The 17,320-nt window shown below is 41.1% G+C and overlaps 1 long non-coding RNA gene across 2 annotated transcripts in view; it reads right to left on the minus strand.

The window, feature by feature from the left end:
• Positions 1-1,105: 1,105 nt before the first annotated feature.
• The window catches only part of LOC141157224 (uncharacterized), a 90,602-nt gene continuing 74,387 nt past the window's right edge, over positions 1,106-17,320 (minus strand). For both annotated transcript variants that reach the window (XR_012247769.1, XR_012247768.1), the window contains exons 2-3: positions 12,877-13,061; positions 1,106-1,311 (exon numbers count right to left, since the gene is read on the minus strand). This is a non-coding gene — a long non-coding RNA (uncharacterized lncRNA). The remainder of the gene's footprint in view (positions 1,312-12,876; positions 13,062-17,320) is intronic.

The raw sequence follows: 17,320 nt of genomic DNA on the forward strand, positions 1-17,320 counted from the left end.
CGCTTCTTGATATGATGGAACATCTAGTTGCTCAATCACCTGCCGATGTTGACAAATATTGCGTGAAATGGAGAGATTGGATTGAATTCCAAGAATCAGATGCATACTGTCTTGCCCCAAATTGATTTCTCTTGTCTTGTAATCCGGGACGTATTCATATTCATATTTCATTTACCTATAAGTCGCTCTGGTCCAATCTCACCCACTTAGAAGAATGAGCAGCTCATCAAAATGTTGATGTTGATGTAATATCTTTCCTATATCCCTATTGTATTATATTTGTTATATTATTTCTTTTTTAATAGTGCATGTCTTCCTTTGATATTCATTTTAGGCTTGTGATAAAAATATTAAAATCTTTCAATAAACATTGAATTTGGAAAAAAAAAATTTATCTTAATGAATTTGCGCATCTTACAACTACTCTGCGCCTCCTCCAAAAATGTACTCCAGGTGTAAAACGCCCTTAAGTTGCAAAACATTTGTGCAACTCTGAGTTGCGCAAAAAATTTGTGACATTTCTGACAAGAAGTTCTTGATAAACCAGGGTCCAGTGTGTACAGATTTTCACATTACTAAGATAGGAGATGACAGTTGGTGCTCACATAGTTCTATGGAGACAGAGGAGGAGCTAAAAACAGACAAACACATTCTGCTGCAAGTTCTACTGAAATAACAGTTACACTTTCAATTGCTCTGCTAAAATTACAGCTGCTCCATGATTGGTTGATATGGGCAACAAAGAGCTTCCGTTACAGATGTTTTACTGTATTAATCAAGTCTTCAAATCATTTAGATTATTTAATGTGATTGATAAATGGAGCAAAAAAATAAACAATAAAAAAAGAATATCAAATAAATTTCATGTATAGAAAAAGTTTATTTTTTGCAATAGCTTCAACAGACACTGATAAATGACAGAGACTTTATAACTGTTGAAGAGCACAGGTCTCTCAGCTAGGCTGATGATGTCACTGGTCCCTCTGTGATGTCACATGACCTTTGGCTTTGGTCCCTCTGTCATGTCATGTGACCTTTAGAGTATGATGATGTCACAATTGACTTTGTGATGTCATGGAATAGTCATCAAAATGTCACTGCAGCCAGAATATTGTTCACATGTCTTCATCACTTGGTGGGTGAAGGCAACTTTTACTTGCGCTTGGCAAATTTTGGTTTTGTATAAAATATAAGACCGTATAATAGAAGGCTTGTTAGAGGAGCAGTTCCAAGGGCCATCCTGGAGCGCTACGGAGGTGAACAGGACCTTCTTCAGCCCAAACAGACATCTATGGAGCTGAATATGGAGATCTGGAGGAAGAGAAAAGGAGAGAGAATAGATGATGTGCCAAAAAAGAGGAGAGCAGAAACAACTGAGAGTGAAAAAAATGGCACCAACCAAAGCATTATCAAGGCTTCAAAAAGACCTGGAAGCCCAATACAGGAGAGTATCATGAACAAGAGGAAAAGGGGAGTAGCAATGGGGGACAAAACTGACGATGGATCCAGTGTGTCCCCCATTACTGACACTGAGCAGCTGTCAGGTGAGTTCAGATCTAAGACACCGAAAGCCAATATTCCCCAAAGTAGCCATTACCAGGATTGTCCACATTTGGAAGATCCCGCTTATTATGATTTTGGTGCCTTTTCTATTTGATACCCTTTAATATTGTTCTACCCCTATGTGTTGTAATTCTAGTTGGAGGCCACATTGCACTATATAAGAATGTTACATCTTATTTCTCCTCTCTCTACCAGGGACAACCCCAGCTGAATCCTCCATCATAGTGACTGGACTGGAGAGCTTCACCTTCCATAAAATGATTGGAGAGGGTGGATATGGTAAAGTCAAAAGAATAGTCTATTCTCATCAGATCTATATCCACAGGTGTACACCACCAAAGTAGTCATATGAGATAGGGAAAGGGGAGAGTTGGAAAAGTGTGGATATAAGAAAATTAAATTAAAATACATAAACTTTATTGATTAGTTAAAATCCTATAAATGTGAAATTACTCATGCATCTATAGATGCATATAAGGTAACCACTTACTAGTTGAAAAAGTGGTACCCACTAATAGATCTGGCTGGATGTAGTGTAGGGCAAATTATGGGACACCTCAGTCAAGTCCCTCTAATGTAGGACCGAGGTTATATATATATGTTAACCCCATATATTGGAATAGCCTAAATATGAATGTCAGGTGGAACAACTAAAGACACATATAGTCGCTATAATAGCAAAATGTACATGTATCAATCTGCCATAGGGCATTACTATTCACCACCTGACAGACATATATATGTATATAGGCTCGCTTAAATCCAGTTGTTTTAAATATTAACAATGGGAGATGTCAGAAATCAGCACTCGCCTTCTGTTCAATCACACAATTGCACAGTACGTGTATTTAGGCTGCTATTAATGAGCCGGCACTGTTCAAAATCATTAGCAGGAGGAGATCACACTGACAAGCGATTGTCTCCTCTGTTACACTGAGGGGCCGTCCGCTGCACCGAGCGGCTCCTCACATGTCAGAGGTTAACGATCACACTGTGATTCAGCCTGTCCAGCTGTACAATTGATCGCCCGAGTGAGGAATAATATATTATCCCCTGTCTCATTCCCTGCACGCACGTGCCGGCATGCCCAGCACAAACAGCTGATCGCTGCAGTGTGGAGCAGTCCGCTGTCTCGTAGCTGCACACGTGTTTGATGTGTCCGACTCAAACAGCCGAACACTGCGGCTATACTCTATATGATCCGCTACAGCTAAGGGTGCTGACACAGTTCTCCCTTATTATAATGCTGCCATATTATGCATATTCCTAGGGTAGATTCTCATTCCCCCCTACACTATCATGCAGCTCAGATAAATTCCCTGACGCGCGTTTCGCCGGTATACCGGCTTTTTCCTAAGGGTGAGGTCGGCCTCCAACTCCGGATCTTTATACCATCCAAAGTGATTGACATGAGTATCGACCAATCATATTATGTTAATCAAAAGAAAAAAACAAACATTTCCTTTCTCTAAATCAAATGATTCTTATGTGTATAAATCATATTATTTGAACAATATTAGGACAGGCAAATTGTCCATTTGTATAAATTATAGAAGTAACACAAAAGGAAGAATAATGTGAGTATGATTCGAGACATTAATATTCTAGAAATCAGTACTCATACTTTACAATTGATTGATCTTTCAAAATTGAATATATTTGGAGTAGCTCCTCTAGTTAAATTCCCAGAGAGATGAAAAAGAGGGAGATATAGTATATAGGGAATAATTAGAAGAGGAAGATTTGAAATAGAAATTATTCAGATCTCATTATAGATTATATTCATAATTACTATCAGTTTTACTTTGTGTCTCTCGTTGTTACAAATGACACTTATTTCCATGTATTCCCTATTATGTTAAAGAGTATATGGACTATGATGTACATGTCCCACATACCATCAAAAAAGAGAGAAGGATTTTTAATAAGATTTTAATTACAAAAAGCATCCAAAATTGAAGCTCTCATTTAATCCGTGTGGATTCACAGAATTACATCTAAAAATCCACTCACTTTCTTTTTTCAAAAGCATGGAATCCAAATCTCCGCCTCTATTGTCCAATTTTATTTGACAAATTGCCCAACCTTTCAGATCTTTCCATTGTGATTGATGTTTCATTTTGAAATGTCTAGCAATCGGTGTTGGGGTAAATAATTTCCCCTGTTCCTGACTTCTCTTCTCGTCCCTATCATAATTAACAATGCTTTGAATATGTTCCCTTATTCGGGTTCTCAGATCCCTTATTGTTTTCCCAACATATTTAAGCCCACAGGTACATTCAAGGCAATAAACTACCCCACTGGTGGCACAATTAATATGTTGGTAAATTGTATATTTCTTCCCAAAGGCATCCATGAACCATTTTCTAGGAACTAAAACCCGACATGCCTTACACATTTTGCATGGGAAAAAACCGGGATCTCTTGTTCTTATGGACACATTGTCCCTCTTAAAATGACTAGATACTAGAAAACTTGAAATTGAAGTACTTTTTCTATACCCAGAAGATGCTCGTGATGTTACACAATTTCTCAAATCCACATCTGATCGAATGATGTCCCAATGTTTATTAAGAATATCCAGCATCGTTTGCCATTCATCGTGAAATTCTGTAATGAATCTCACGACATTATTGTCATCTCTATTTTTCTTCTTAGGGACCAGGAGCTCATTTCTCTCCACTCTTAGGGCATAATTATATGCCTTTTTAATCATTCTCCCTGAGTAGCTTCTCTCCAGGAGTCTAAGTTTCAGTTCTCGAGCCCGTTCTTTGAAAAGCTCAAAAGTTGAGCAGTTCCGTCGTAAGCGTATAAATTCTCCTTTCGGAATTGCTCTAATAGTACTGATCGAATGGGCACTTTTGGCATCCAAGATGCTATAGGTAGACGTCTCTTTCCTATACAAATCAGTTTGCACCAAATTATTTACATCTCTTTGAATCATTATATCTAGGAAGGGGATCTTTTGCCTGTGGAGAGCCAGTGTAAGTTTTAAATTGAGGGAATTGTTATTCAGTATGTTTATAAATTCATGTAATTTATCTTCCGTTCCCCTCCACAATATCAGCACGTCATCTATATAACGTTTCCAAGTTACAATACAATCCACATATGTTGACATATCTTCGGCAAAAACTATCTCCTCCTCCCACCATCCTAGATATAGATTGGCGAATGTAGGTGCTACGGCCGCACCCATCGCGGTGCCCCGCGTTTGAAGATAGATGCGGCCATCGAAGAGAAAGAAATTACGCTTCAGAGTAAATTTCAAAAGATCAAGAACAAACTCTTTCCGTGTAGAGTTATATTCTTGATCCTTATTAAGAAAAAATTCCACTGCTTTACAGCCCATCTCCTGATCTATGCTCGTATAGAGACTCTCTACATCACAAGTAACAAATATTTCCTGTTCTTCCATTTGATAGCCCTCTAATTCCTGTAGAATCTGCATAGTGTCTCTGGTATAGGAGGGAAGATCGTAAACATATCCCCTTAATTCTTGATCAAGCCATTGATTGGCTTTTTCTGTCAAGTTCCCTATACCAGAGACAATAGGCCTACCAGGTGGGCTTTCAAGACTCTTATGGACCTTAGGGAGCATGTAGAATGTTGCCACTCTAGGATTCTTAACTGAAAGAAAGTCCTTCTCATGTTTTAAAATTGCTCCACTGTCCCAGCCCTGTTGTATAATCTGTCTATACTCATCCAAAAATTGCTCTGTGGGATCACTCCAAAGGGGTCTATAGCATTGTTTATTCATCAGCTGTTTTTTGGCTTCTTGGATATATTTATCCTTTGGCCAAATGACAATGTTACCACCCTTGTCACTAGATTTAAAAACGACATCATCCCAACTTTTCAATTCATCAATACTCTCTCTATATTTCAAATTAATTGGAGAGCTAGCCATTCTTTCTGGCAGAGCCAATATATCTCGAGAGACAAGATCCACAAAGACCTGTACCGCAGGGCATGTTTGTAAAGAGGGCATATTAGTGGATTTCGGTTTCATAATCTTTTTCTCCCATTTACATCCTTCCCGGTTATATTCCAGATTAATTGCTTCTTGAGAGTTATCAGTATCCAACTCTTCCAAAATTTCCAATACCTGTCGTTCTTGACTAGATAAGTCAGAGAGGTCTACATTTTCTTGTGTTGTGGTGAAATCATAGTGTTTTTGTGCAAAGATCTTTTTATAGATTAATTTGCGTCCAAAGAGATGTAAATCTTTAATGATATGAAATTTGTTAAGACGTGTTGGCAAACAGAAGTTAAGTCCTTTTTTGAGGATATTCATCTGTGCATCTGTAATCACATGGTCAGACAGATTGACTATCCTCAGGGAACTAGCATTATTTCGCTCTGTTATTTCCTCCTGTTCCTGTTTTTCGCTGAACCTCTGAAACCCCACCGTCCTCGATCGCGTAAAAAAGGCATATCGGGATTATAATTGCCCATCGGTTCAGTTCTACCACTCCTACCAGGGACTTCTTCTGTATCAGAGTCTGAAATGTTACTATTTTCTGCATCTGTCCCCGAGAATTCTCTCCTAAAATCATCTGCTTTCCTAGTCCCAGATTTAGCCAATCTCTGCGATTGTTTTCTACCCCAGATATAAACCTGTCCTTTATTGAGGTCAGATTTATCCCTCAAATACTTTCTTCTTTTACGTGTCTTAATCTTGGCCTCTACTTTGTCAACATATACCATGGTCTGTTTAAAGCCCTCCTCAAAATCTAATTTTCCTTCCATCTTGTCCATTATAGGAGTAATCTCCTCAAGTTCCCTCTCCAATTTTTCTATGATGTGTATCTCATCTTCAATGAGAATTTTCATCAAATTACGTGAACATTCCGTTAAACAGGCTTCCCATCTTTCTTTCAAGCCCGATTTAGTCAAATCATACGAGGGAAAAATAGGAACACGCAAACCCCTGGAAATTAAACCCTGTTCTAGATATTGTTCAAGGCTCAATTTGGTCCAGGTAGCTTGCACATGTTTAATTTGCATATCTCTAAATCTCCTCAAGACATCATCAATCTCAATATATGCCGTAGATGATTCTCCTTTACTATTTGATTCTTCATTAAATAGGGCTTTAACATCATCTTTTTGTCTAATAGACCTCGTACGCAACTGATGCGTTATTTTAGATGTAGCCATAGTATAATCTTATTAGTCCAAAAGTTATACACAGGGCAATTTGTTTGTAAATTATGCCTCAAAATATTGTCTAGAGATATAGACAGAAATGTATCCTAGCAGGACACCATGCAATAATCAAAAGAATAGTCTATTCTCATCAGATCTATATCCACAGGTGTACACCACCAAAGTAGTCATATGAGATAGGGAAAGGGGAGAGTTGGAAAAGTGTGGATATAAGAAAATTAAATTAAAATATGCCGAAGATATGTCAACATATGTGGATTGTATTGTAACTTGGAAACGTTATATAGATGACGTGCTGATATTGTGGAGGGGAACGGAAGATAAATTACATGAATTTATAAACATACTGAATAACAATTCCCTCAATTTAAAACTTACACTGGCTCTCCACAGGCAAAAGATCCCCTTCCTAGATATAATGATTCAAAGAGATGTAAATAATTTGGTGCAAACTGATTTGTATAGGAAAGAGACGTCTACCAATAGCATCTTGGATGCCAAAAGTGCCCATTCGATCAGTACTATTAGAGCAATTCCGAAAGGAGAATTTATACGCTTACGACGGAACTGCTCAACTTTTGAGCTTTTCAAAGAACGGGCTCGAGAACTGAAACTTAGACTCCTGGAGAGAAGCTACTCAGGGAGAATGATTAAAAAGGCATATAATTATGCCCTAAGAGTGGAGAGAAATGAGCTCCTGGTCCCTAAGAAGAAAAATAGAGATGACAATAATGTCGTGAGATTCATTACAGAATTTCACGATGAATGGCAAACGATGCTGGATATTCTTAATAAACATTGGGACATCATTCGATCAGATGTGGATTTGAGAAATTGTGTAACATCACGAGCATCTTCTGGGTATAGAAAAAGTACTTCAATTTCAAGTTTTCTAGTATCTAGTCATTTTAAGAGGGACAATGTGTCCATAAGAACAAGAGATCCCGGTTTTTTCCCATGCAAAATGTGTAAGGCATGTCGGGTTTTAGTTCCTAGAAAATGGTTCATGGATGCCTTTGGGAAGAAATATACAATTTACCAACATATTAATTGTGCCACCAGTGGGGTAGTTTATTGCCTTGAATGTACCTGTGGGCTTAAATATGTTGGGAAAACAATAAGGGATCTGAGAACCCGAATAAGGGAACATATTCAAAGCATTGTTAATTATGATAGGGACGAGAAGAGAAGTCAGGAACAGGGGAAATTATTTACCCCAACACCGATTGCTAGACATTTCAAAATGAAACATCAATCACAATGGAAAGATCTGAAAGGTTGGGCAATTTGTCAAATAAAATTGGACAATAGAGGCGGAGATTTGGATTCCATGCTTTTGAAAAAAGAAAGTGAGTGGATTTTTAGATGTAATTCTGTGAATCCACACGGATTAAATGAGAGCTTCAATTTTGGATGCTTTTTGTAATTAAAATCTTATTAAAAATCCTTCTCTCTTTTTTGATGGTATGTGGGACATGTACATCATAGTCCATATACTCTTTAACATAATAGGGAATACATGGAAATAAGTGTCATTTGTAACAACGAGAGACACAAAGTAAAACTGATAGTAATTATGAATATAATCTATAATGAGATCTGAATAATTTCTATTTCAAATCTTCCTCTTCTAATTATTCCCTATATACTATATCTCCCTCTTTTTCATCTCTCTGGGAATTTAACTAGAGGAGCTACTCCAAATATATTCAATTTTGAAAGATCAATCAATTGTAAAGTATGAGTACTGATTTCTAGAATATTAATGTCTCGAATCATACTCACATTATTCTTCCTTTTGTGTTACTTCTATAATTTATACAAATGGACAATTTGCCTGTCCTAATATTGTTCAAATAATATGATTTATACACATAAGAATCATTTGATTTAGAGAAAGGAAATGTTTGTTTTTTTCTTTTGATTAACATAATATGATTGGTCGATACTCATGTCAATCACTTTGGATGGTATAAAGATCCGGAGTTGGAGGCCGACCTCACCCTTAGGAAAAAGCCGGTATACCGGCGAAACGCGCGTCAGGGAATTTATCTGAGCTGCATGATAGTGTAGGGGGGAATGAGAATCTACCCTAGGAATATGCATAATATGGCAGCATTATAATAAGGGAGAACTGTGTCAGCACCCTTAGCTGTAGCGGATCATATAGAGTATAGCCGCAGTGTTCGGCTGTTTGAGTCGGACACATCAAACACGTGTGCAGCTACGAGACAGCGGACTGCTCAACACTGCAGCGATCAGCTGTTTGTGCTGGGCATGCCGGCACGTGCGTGCAGGGAATGAGACAGGGGATAATATATTATTCCTCACTCGGGCGATCAATTGTACAGCTGGACAGGCTGAATCACAGTGTGATCGTTAACCTCTGACATGTGAGGAGCCGCTCGGTGCAGCGGACGGCCCCTCAGTGTAACAGAGGAGACAATCGCTTGTCAGTGTGATCTCCTCCTGCTAATGATTTTGAACAGTGCCGGCTCATTAATAGCAGCCTAAATACACGTACTGTGCAATTGTGTGATTGAACAGAAGGCGAGTGCTGATTTCTGACATCTCCCATTGTTAATATTTAAAACAACTGGATTTAAGCGAGCCTATACATATATACATATATATGTCTGTCAGGTGGTGAATAGTAATGCCCTATGGCAGATTGATACATGTACATTTTGCTATTATAGCGACTATATGTGTCTTTAGTTGTTCCACCTGACATTCATATTTAGGCTATTCCAATATATGGGGTTAACATATATATATAACCTCGGTCCTACATTAGAGGGACTTGACTGAGGTGTCCCATAATTTGCCCTACACTACATCCAGCCAGATCTATTAGTGGGTACCACTTTTTCAACTAGTAAGTGGTTACCTTATATGCATCTATAGATGCATGAGTAATTTCACATTTATAGGATTTTAACTAATCAATAAAGTTTATGTATTTTAATTTAATTTTCTTATATCCACACTTTTCCAACTCTCCCCTTTCCCTATCTCATATGGATATGGTAAAGTAAGTATTCTGAATTGCAGTAACGTCATCATCATGTATGTAATATGACTCTAGGAACATCAGTGCCTCATCTTCTCATCACGTCTTGTGGCAAGACAGGCCTTTCCTCCATTTCTAATGTTCTCTATCCTACAGGTCATGTTGGCCACACATCTGGCCTGCCAACAACAACTGGCAGTGAAGATGGTGAAGAAGAGGCTCCTACTTGAGAACTTAGGAGACAACGTTCTGGTAGAGCGACAGGTCCTGGAGACGACTAGGAATAGTCCATTCATTACTCGGGCTTTTGCCACCTTCCAGTCCCAGGTAAGAAGGTCATAATCCAACAGCTCTGAGTCTTCTATGTGTTCTATGAATGTCAGTCTATGTGCCAATCTGTGTGCAATGTTCTAGGTCACTACCATAGTATTACATGTATTGTAAGATTATAACCAGTGCCGCATATCTAGAATATGGCAATAACCCCTATTATCGCCTCTGTTTTATCACAGGACTACGTCTTCTATGTCATGGAATATCTCAGTGGAGGAGACCTTAGAGACCTCATGGCAACAAATGCCCCATTTCCCATTCCAACCACCAGGTAAGACAGAATATGGATGTATTAGATGAAGATGATGGTTGTGAGGAACATCTGGCTTTAAGTCATTAGTCTCTTAGTTTAGTGGATGAAATGTTGGTTGTTGATGATTTTCTATTTTTTTCCCATCAGATTTATTGCAGCTGAGATAATCTGTGGGCTGCAGTTTCTCCACTCCAGAGGCATCATACACAGGTAAGTGCAGTCTTATTCTGTGTAGACCTGATATAAATACTCCCATACCCCCATCCTCATGCTCCCTGTAGACACTTAGTATCTCAGGCCATCATTGGGTCCTCATCCCGGCTAATCTAATAATTATGATATTTTATAAACTCTTTCCTCTATCAGAGACATAAAACCAGAGAACATCTTACTAGACAGCACCGGTCACTTGAAGATTGCTGATTTCGGTCTGGCCGTGATGAACATCTTTGGCGATGCGAAGACTTCAGATCAGGTCGGAAGTCTTTTATACATGGCTCCTGAGGTGAGGAAGCATCTACACATCCTTGACTTATCAATGTGTACAAGGCTGGACATCTCCATGTCTTCTGCTATCTGGACAAAGTTCTTATTGTCTTCATGTCTTCATAGATTCTTCTAGAGAAGCCCTACAACATGGCAGTGGACTGGTTCTCTGCTGGTGTGGTGATATATGAGATGGCTACCGGCAGATATCCATTTTATATAGGTGTAGTGCATGACACCACCATAAAGTCACTGATCAATGATGATCCTGCCTTTCCAAAAGGACTAGACCCCCAAGCCAAAGCCATCATAGAGGGGGTGAGTATAAATAAACATCTAAGTAATAAAAGGGGTAAATATAACGAAAAACACAACAATGAAAATGGAAATCAACTGGAGACTGAATTCTTAATTATTTGTTTCCAGCTCTTGGATAAGTCACCAGAGAGTCGGCAGGTAGCTGTGGACAACATCAGGGATCATCCCTTCTTCATGGAGATCAACTGGACAGATATAGAGGGGGCTGGAGCGTGTCCACCATTCCAACTACCACCTGTACGTATATCACCCAGAGAAGATGGTGGCAGCTGTACATCTCTATTATGTGTCTTCTTTATGACCACTGGTTCTTGTATTTTCTTTCCGCAGCCACCAGTGATGACATCAGATATAATGAAAGATGTCCTGTCCTTCAGTGAAGCCATTAAACCACCAATGGCCGAAACAGATCAAAAACTCTTCTGTGGATTCACATTTGCCAGTGACGGATGGAAGGTCATAAAACAGATACCAAAACCTGTAATACCCCATCGCAGGTGTGTCAGTGTAAATGGGAATGGAATTAGGGAGCTTTTTAAGGTTACTCTCTTATCCTTTGAATATGTCAGCGGAGTGTAGTGTGGAAACCTCTTACTGACTGCTGCTTACAGTCTGCTGATGGGCCCACAGGAAAAACCTGGAGGCGTTTTCCTATTAGGATAACCCCATTTTATATGTCTTATTGGGATATAAGAATTGTTTCTAACCTATTATCTCTCCTGGTAGAACATTTGGCAGTATTGTGAAGAACGCTTTCCACAATCTCTGGAGGAGAATAAAACGCTGGAAGTGAACAGCTCTGAAAACCACTGTTCACTGGTTGATATTCCACCATCACCGCTAGGAGTATCCTGAGGGCCGTGACTTGCAGTGCAACGTGCAGCCATACCCATTCCTCCTCCCTGCTGTAATCTGGGCTGGGGGTTTTGCTGGATTATGGTGATCTGCAGTGTCCGAATACAAGAAGAAGCTGGAGACCAAGAAAATCCTACCAGGAGTCAATAAAATGACCGTGGACCAGCGCTTCTATACGACATGTTGCCTTGTGCTCCCAGGGAAGGGCACTTATCCTTAGGCCATGGTTCCCTAGAGGTTTCCCCCACAGGAGGTTTTTCCTCTCCTGAGTGCCAACGGATAAACACAACAAGAGAATGGCAGCTTGTCGCACCCTGCCCTCGGTGGAGCTCACACCAACCACTAGTGGCCGAGAGGAACCTAAGAGGACATTTACCAGCAATAAACAGGACCATTCACCATCATGTGCTAATACTAGATTTATTTTATATCTGAATGGATAAGTATTTTACCTTTAACTCCTTAAGAGCACAGGCTACATGTAATGTGTTGATACATTTTATGTACTTTTCATTGGTACCATTTTGGGACACATCAGACTTTTTGGTTCATTTTTAATCTGTATAAGTTTGTTAACTCTGTTTTTGAAGGGCGGGATGAAGAAAGAAATGCCTCTTTGGTACACTTTTTGAGTTTTTTGAATAATTATTTGTGCAGGAGAAATAATGTGTAAATTTGATAGTTCAGGTTGTTATTCTGTAGGTGCAGCAATACCAATTCTTGTAGACAAAGGTGTAAAGTGCAGGTACTCGTCAGGGCTGATTCCTGATTACTCTGGGTCACTGCTTCACTCTTACTTTCACCAGTTTTAATAAATGTCCCCCTTTACTGTGTTTTATTAATAAAAGCTCAGGCAGTGAGTAACACCTCAGTATATATCTACCTTCAGTTCCCAGATTTCCACACGACACGACCGTCCGTTCCTAAGGTGACCGTTCCAGTGGATACAAGGTGTACGGCCTTGGCCACTGCTCTCTGTTTAGCTTCTTCCATTTGCGTGCCTGCAGGGACCTGTGGATCGGCTACCACTGTCTGCTGCAGGAGGATCGGTCCAGGGGAGCTGCCATCCTATACAACAGAGCACAGATGGGTTTGCTTAGTATAACAAGGCATTAGGTCTTGACAGTGAAAAGCTAAGAGGCAATCTGGTGGCTCTGACTTTGGCCCGGCCTAAGAGGCACTTAGCCATGGCAACCTGGGGCCTTTGTGACTCATTAGAGTTCCGCAATTGCATTAGGCCCTCTGTCTAACCACCTAGATGCCACTGTCGCTATTCACCACAGCATCTAGGGGTTAATAACATGGCACTATCTTGGTATGTCGTTTCTGTACCCGCTACTGTACAGCAGAGATCACAGGGCTCTGCAGCGCCACTATCAGGACAGGTAAAACAGCTGCAGTTTATAGATAGCGACTAACACTTATGACATAAATCATTGCTCAGCAATAGGCAAATGGGTAAAAAAAACTGAATATATTGTGATGGGTCCTGTAACTGCAGTGGAAAGTACAGCACCTCCTACCCTCACTAGTCCTATATAGTGGCCAGCATGGACACGGCCATATTCACTAACTCTGCTCCACCTCTGCTTTCTAATTTTCAAATAGTCAGATTGGATTATTTTCACCCCCTCCCAAGCTGTGATGTTCTTCTTTAAGCCACTGAAGCATAAAAACTATATATATGAGTTTAGCCTCGATGTAGTTGTACTGATCAGAAGAATTATGTTATCAAGTCATTTTACTTGCACAATGAATGCTGTAAAAATGAAACCCAAATAGTAATGGCTAACTTGTGTTTTTTTCTCATCATTTCATCTCTCTTGAATTTGTATCCCACTGATCAGTTTGTTATATGGTAAAATTAATGATGTTATTCAAAACTACAACTTGTCCTGCAAATATCAAGCCTATATACGGCTATGTAGATGGAAAAAAAAAAAGTTGTGGTTCTTGGAAGAAGGGAGAGGGGAAATGAAAGGGCAAAAACAAAAAATCACCAGGTCACGACCCCCAGAAAATGTATGTGACTCATAATAGGGCTTATACCGTATCCTGCAGCTCACAGAAACAGCCGCGGTGCCCACAACCCACATGACTGCCAGGGGGCTATTATGTGTCCCCCTACTTCTGCTCCCCTGCTTTACTGCACTTGTATGTAATGATGTGAGTAAATCCCTTCTCCATACAGCGCTACGTCTAGTCCATAAAGTCAGCGGATACATATAACACACTGACCAGCATGAAAAACTCTGTGCAGCTGTGGACTCTCCATCGCGTCACTGGTGATTTCTCCATTCTCATTGATGGGAATAATGAGGAAAACAGTTTCACAACCTTCTAGGGCAGCACGATGGCTCAGTGGTTAGCACTGCAGACTGACAGCGCTGGAGTCCTGGGGTCAAATCCAACCAAGGACAGCACCTGCAAGGAGTTTGTATGTTCTCCCCATGTTTGCATGGGTTTCCTCTGGGTTCTCCGTTTCCTCCCATGCTCCAAAGACATACTGATAGGGAATTTAGATTGTGAGACTCAATGGAGACAGTGATGTTAATGTATGTAAAACGCTGCGGAATATGTTGGCGCTATATAAAAATAAAGATTATTATTATTCCCTAATGGTAAAATATTACAAGATGTAACCTGGACAGCTAGAAAAGTGGGCTGAAGAGGCAAAATAGAGACCAGACCTGGGAGTTTTAGTTAAAGAGGTTATCCGCTACTATGGAGAATACCCCAATGTATTTAAACAGTAGAAATAAGTTTTTTTGTAAATACCTTCTGCTGTGCGTCTTGCCTGTGAGCTGCACTATTGCTGACCGCTCACCAGGCATCACGTGACTCGGCTGCAGCCGGCTCTGGCATCCGCTGATGTCATGTCTAGTAATGGCTGCAGCCGGGCGTGACTCAGTGACGCGCTCCCCGCTGATTGATGGGCTGTGGGCAGGGTTTCACAGCACGTCAAATCCCAGCATCCACCACGCGCTTTTCCTCTCCTCTGCATTCATTGGGAAAGCGAGCGGTGGATGCTGGGCTGTACTGGACCCCCTGGACAATGCGCAAGCGCGGCTTAAACCTGCACATTGTGCAAGCGCGGATGTCACACACGCAAGCGTGGAATTTGAACACCACTAGTCAGATGACGTCGCTGCAAACACTCGGACAGAATGCAAATTTGAGTAGGCGGCGACCACCATGACTGAATACAGGAAAAAACACCCCTATGACTGAATGAGCAAGTAAGTTATAAGTATATAAAGTGGTTTTGGCAAATGAGTACAGCAGAGATTTTCATAGAAAAAGCATGTTAGTGATGCACATTGCATCACTAATTGTGACCTGGGGACAGTTTAAATTATACAAATGACATGACAGGTTCCCTTTAAGGAAGGATTCCTTGCAAGCTTATTGACGTAACTTGTGTTATGGAGACCCTCTTTGTTATTAAGGAGAACATTGAAATAGACAGCAAAGGGTCGTCACATTGCCAGTAAGATTCAAATTGAAATACTTCATCGATGAAGGGAGAGAGACAAAATACATGCGACATGCATTGTCAGCAGGTAGAGTCTTCTGTGTGGCAACTAAGACTCACCACATTTATTAGCTAGACAAAAAGGGAACTACAATTCTTGCATACAACTGAACAGGAAACCGAAATAGACAATCAGTGACAACACACTTCCCTTGGCCCAACGTAAAACCTTCTTGTCAGGGAATTCACAGGAAACCAGTATCTTAGTCAGACATTCCATGATGCAAGTCTTAAGCAGAGACTACATAGAATAGATTGTTTTCCTAAATGAATAATGAATCTAGATATAAAAAAATTAACCATAACACTTGTAATCATAAAGCCTCTGCCTCTGCTAAATGTAGATGTGAATGATGCATTGTGTACCTGCTATCTATTGTACATATGTTTGAACAAATACAACACTAAAGTTCACCTCATGCTCATAAAATGGACTGAAATGTTCTATGCATAGGTGGAGGATTATAATAAGGGCAATCTGGGCTACCACCCGGGGCCCGGAGCTCCGAGGGGGCCCATGGCCCATGGCCGTCTGCTGTACCCACGCGTGGAGCCCCTGGGATTCCCAGCCGTCGGCTCCGACACTGCAGCTCCTGTGGTGCTCAGTGCTGGCTCCGCCCCCTGCTCATCTTGCGCTCAGAGCTGCCTTTCTTCCTGTTTTCTCCTACTGGCAGCTCCTGGTGACGATAAGCAAATAACTGCTTCCTGTTCTGTGAGAGAGTGACTTGGGCATGTCACCCTGTGGGCTGCAGGGTATGTGACCATGGGGGGGCTACAGGGTATGTGACCATGGGGGGAAGCGCAAGGTATGTGACCATAGGGGGCAGCAGGGTATGTGACCATGGGGGGCAGCAGGGTATGTGACCATGGGAGGACTGTAGGGTATGGGACCATGTGGGGGCCGCAGCAGGGTATATGACCATGGGAGGGCTGCAGGGTATGCGACCATGGGGGGCAGCAGGGTATGTGACCATGGGGGGGCTGCAGGGTATGTGACCATGGGGGGGCTGCAGGGTATGTGACCATGGGGGGGGGCCGCAGGGTATGTGACTTTGGGGGGGCCGCAGGGTATGTGACCATGGGGGGGCCGCAGGGTATGTGACCATGGGGGGGCCGCTGGATATGTGACCGTGGGGGCTGCTAGTGGCTGCATAGTATATTATCTTGGGGGCTACAGATTAATGTTATTGTGTGGGTTTGGGGGCTGCAAGGAGCTATGTGGGGGCTCATGCCATATATTGGGAGCTATGTGAGGACTCATACTGTATGTATATGGCTGTGTGGGGGTTCATGTTGTATGTAGGGGGCTCATACTGTATATTGGGGGACTGAGTGGTGTCATTGTATGTAGGGGACTTTGTGTGGATTCATACTGTATAAAGGGAGATAAGTGGGCGCTCGTACTGTATCTATGGGGCTGTGTGAGGGTTCTTACTGTGGCTATGTAGGGGCTCATACTGCATATTGCTGGCTATGTGAGGGCTCATACTGTATATTGGGTGCTGTGTGTGGACTCATACTGTATGTGGAAGCTCATACTGTATATAGGAAGCTATGTGAAGGCTCATACTGTATATTGGGGAACTGTGTGGTGTCAGTGTATGTAAGGAGCTCATACTGTATGTAGGGGGCTATGTTGGGGGCTCATACTGTATATTGGGGACTGTGGTGTCATTGTAGAGGACTTTGTGTGGATTTATACTGTATAAAGGGAGTTTTGTGGGAGCTCATACTGTATCTATGGGGCTGTGTGAGAGCTCTTACAGTATCTAGTTAGCTATGTAGGGGCTCA

This window comes from Phyllobates terribilis, unplaced genomic scaffold (genome assembly GCF_046119375.1).
Source record: "Phyllobates terribilis strain yellow unplaced genomic scaffold, ASM4611937v1 Scaffold_8__6_contigs__length_399053987, whole genome shotgun sequence".
NCBI lineage: Eukaryota > Metazoa > Chordata > Amphibia > Anura > Dendrobatidae > Phyllobates > Phyllobates terribilis.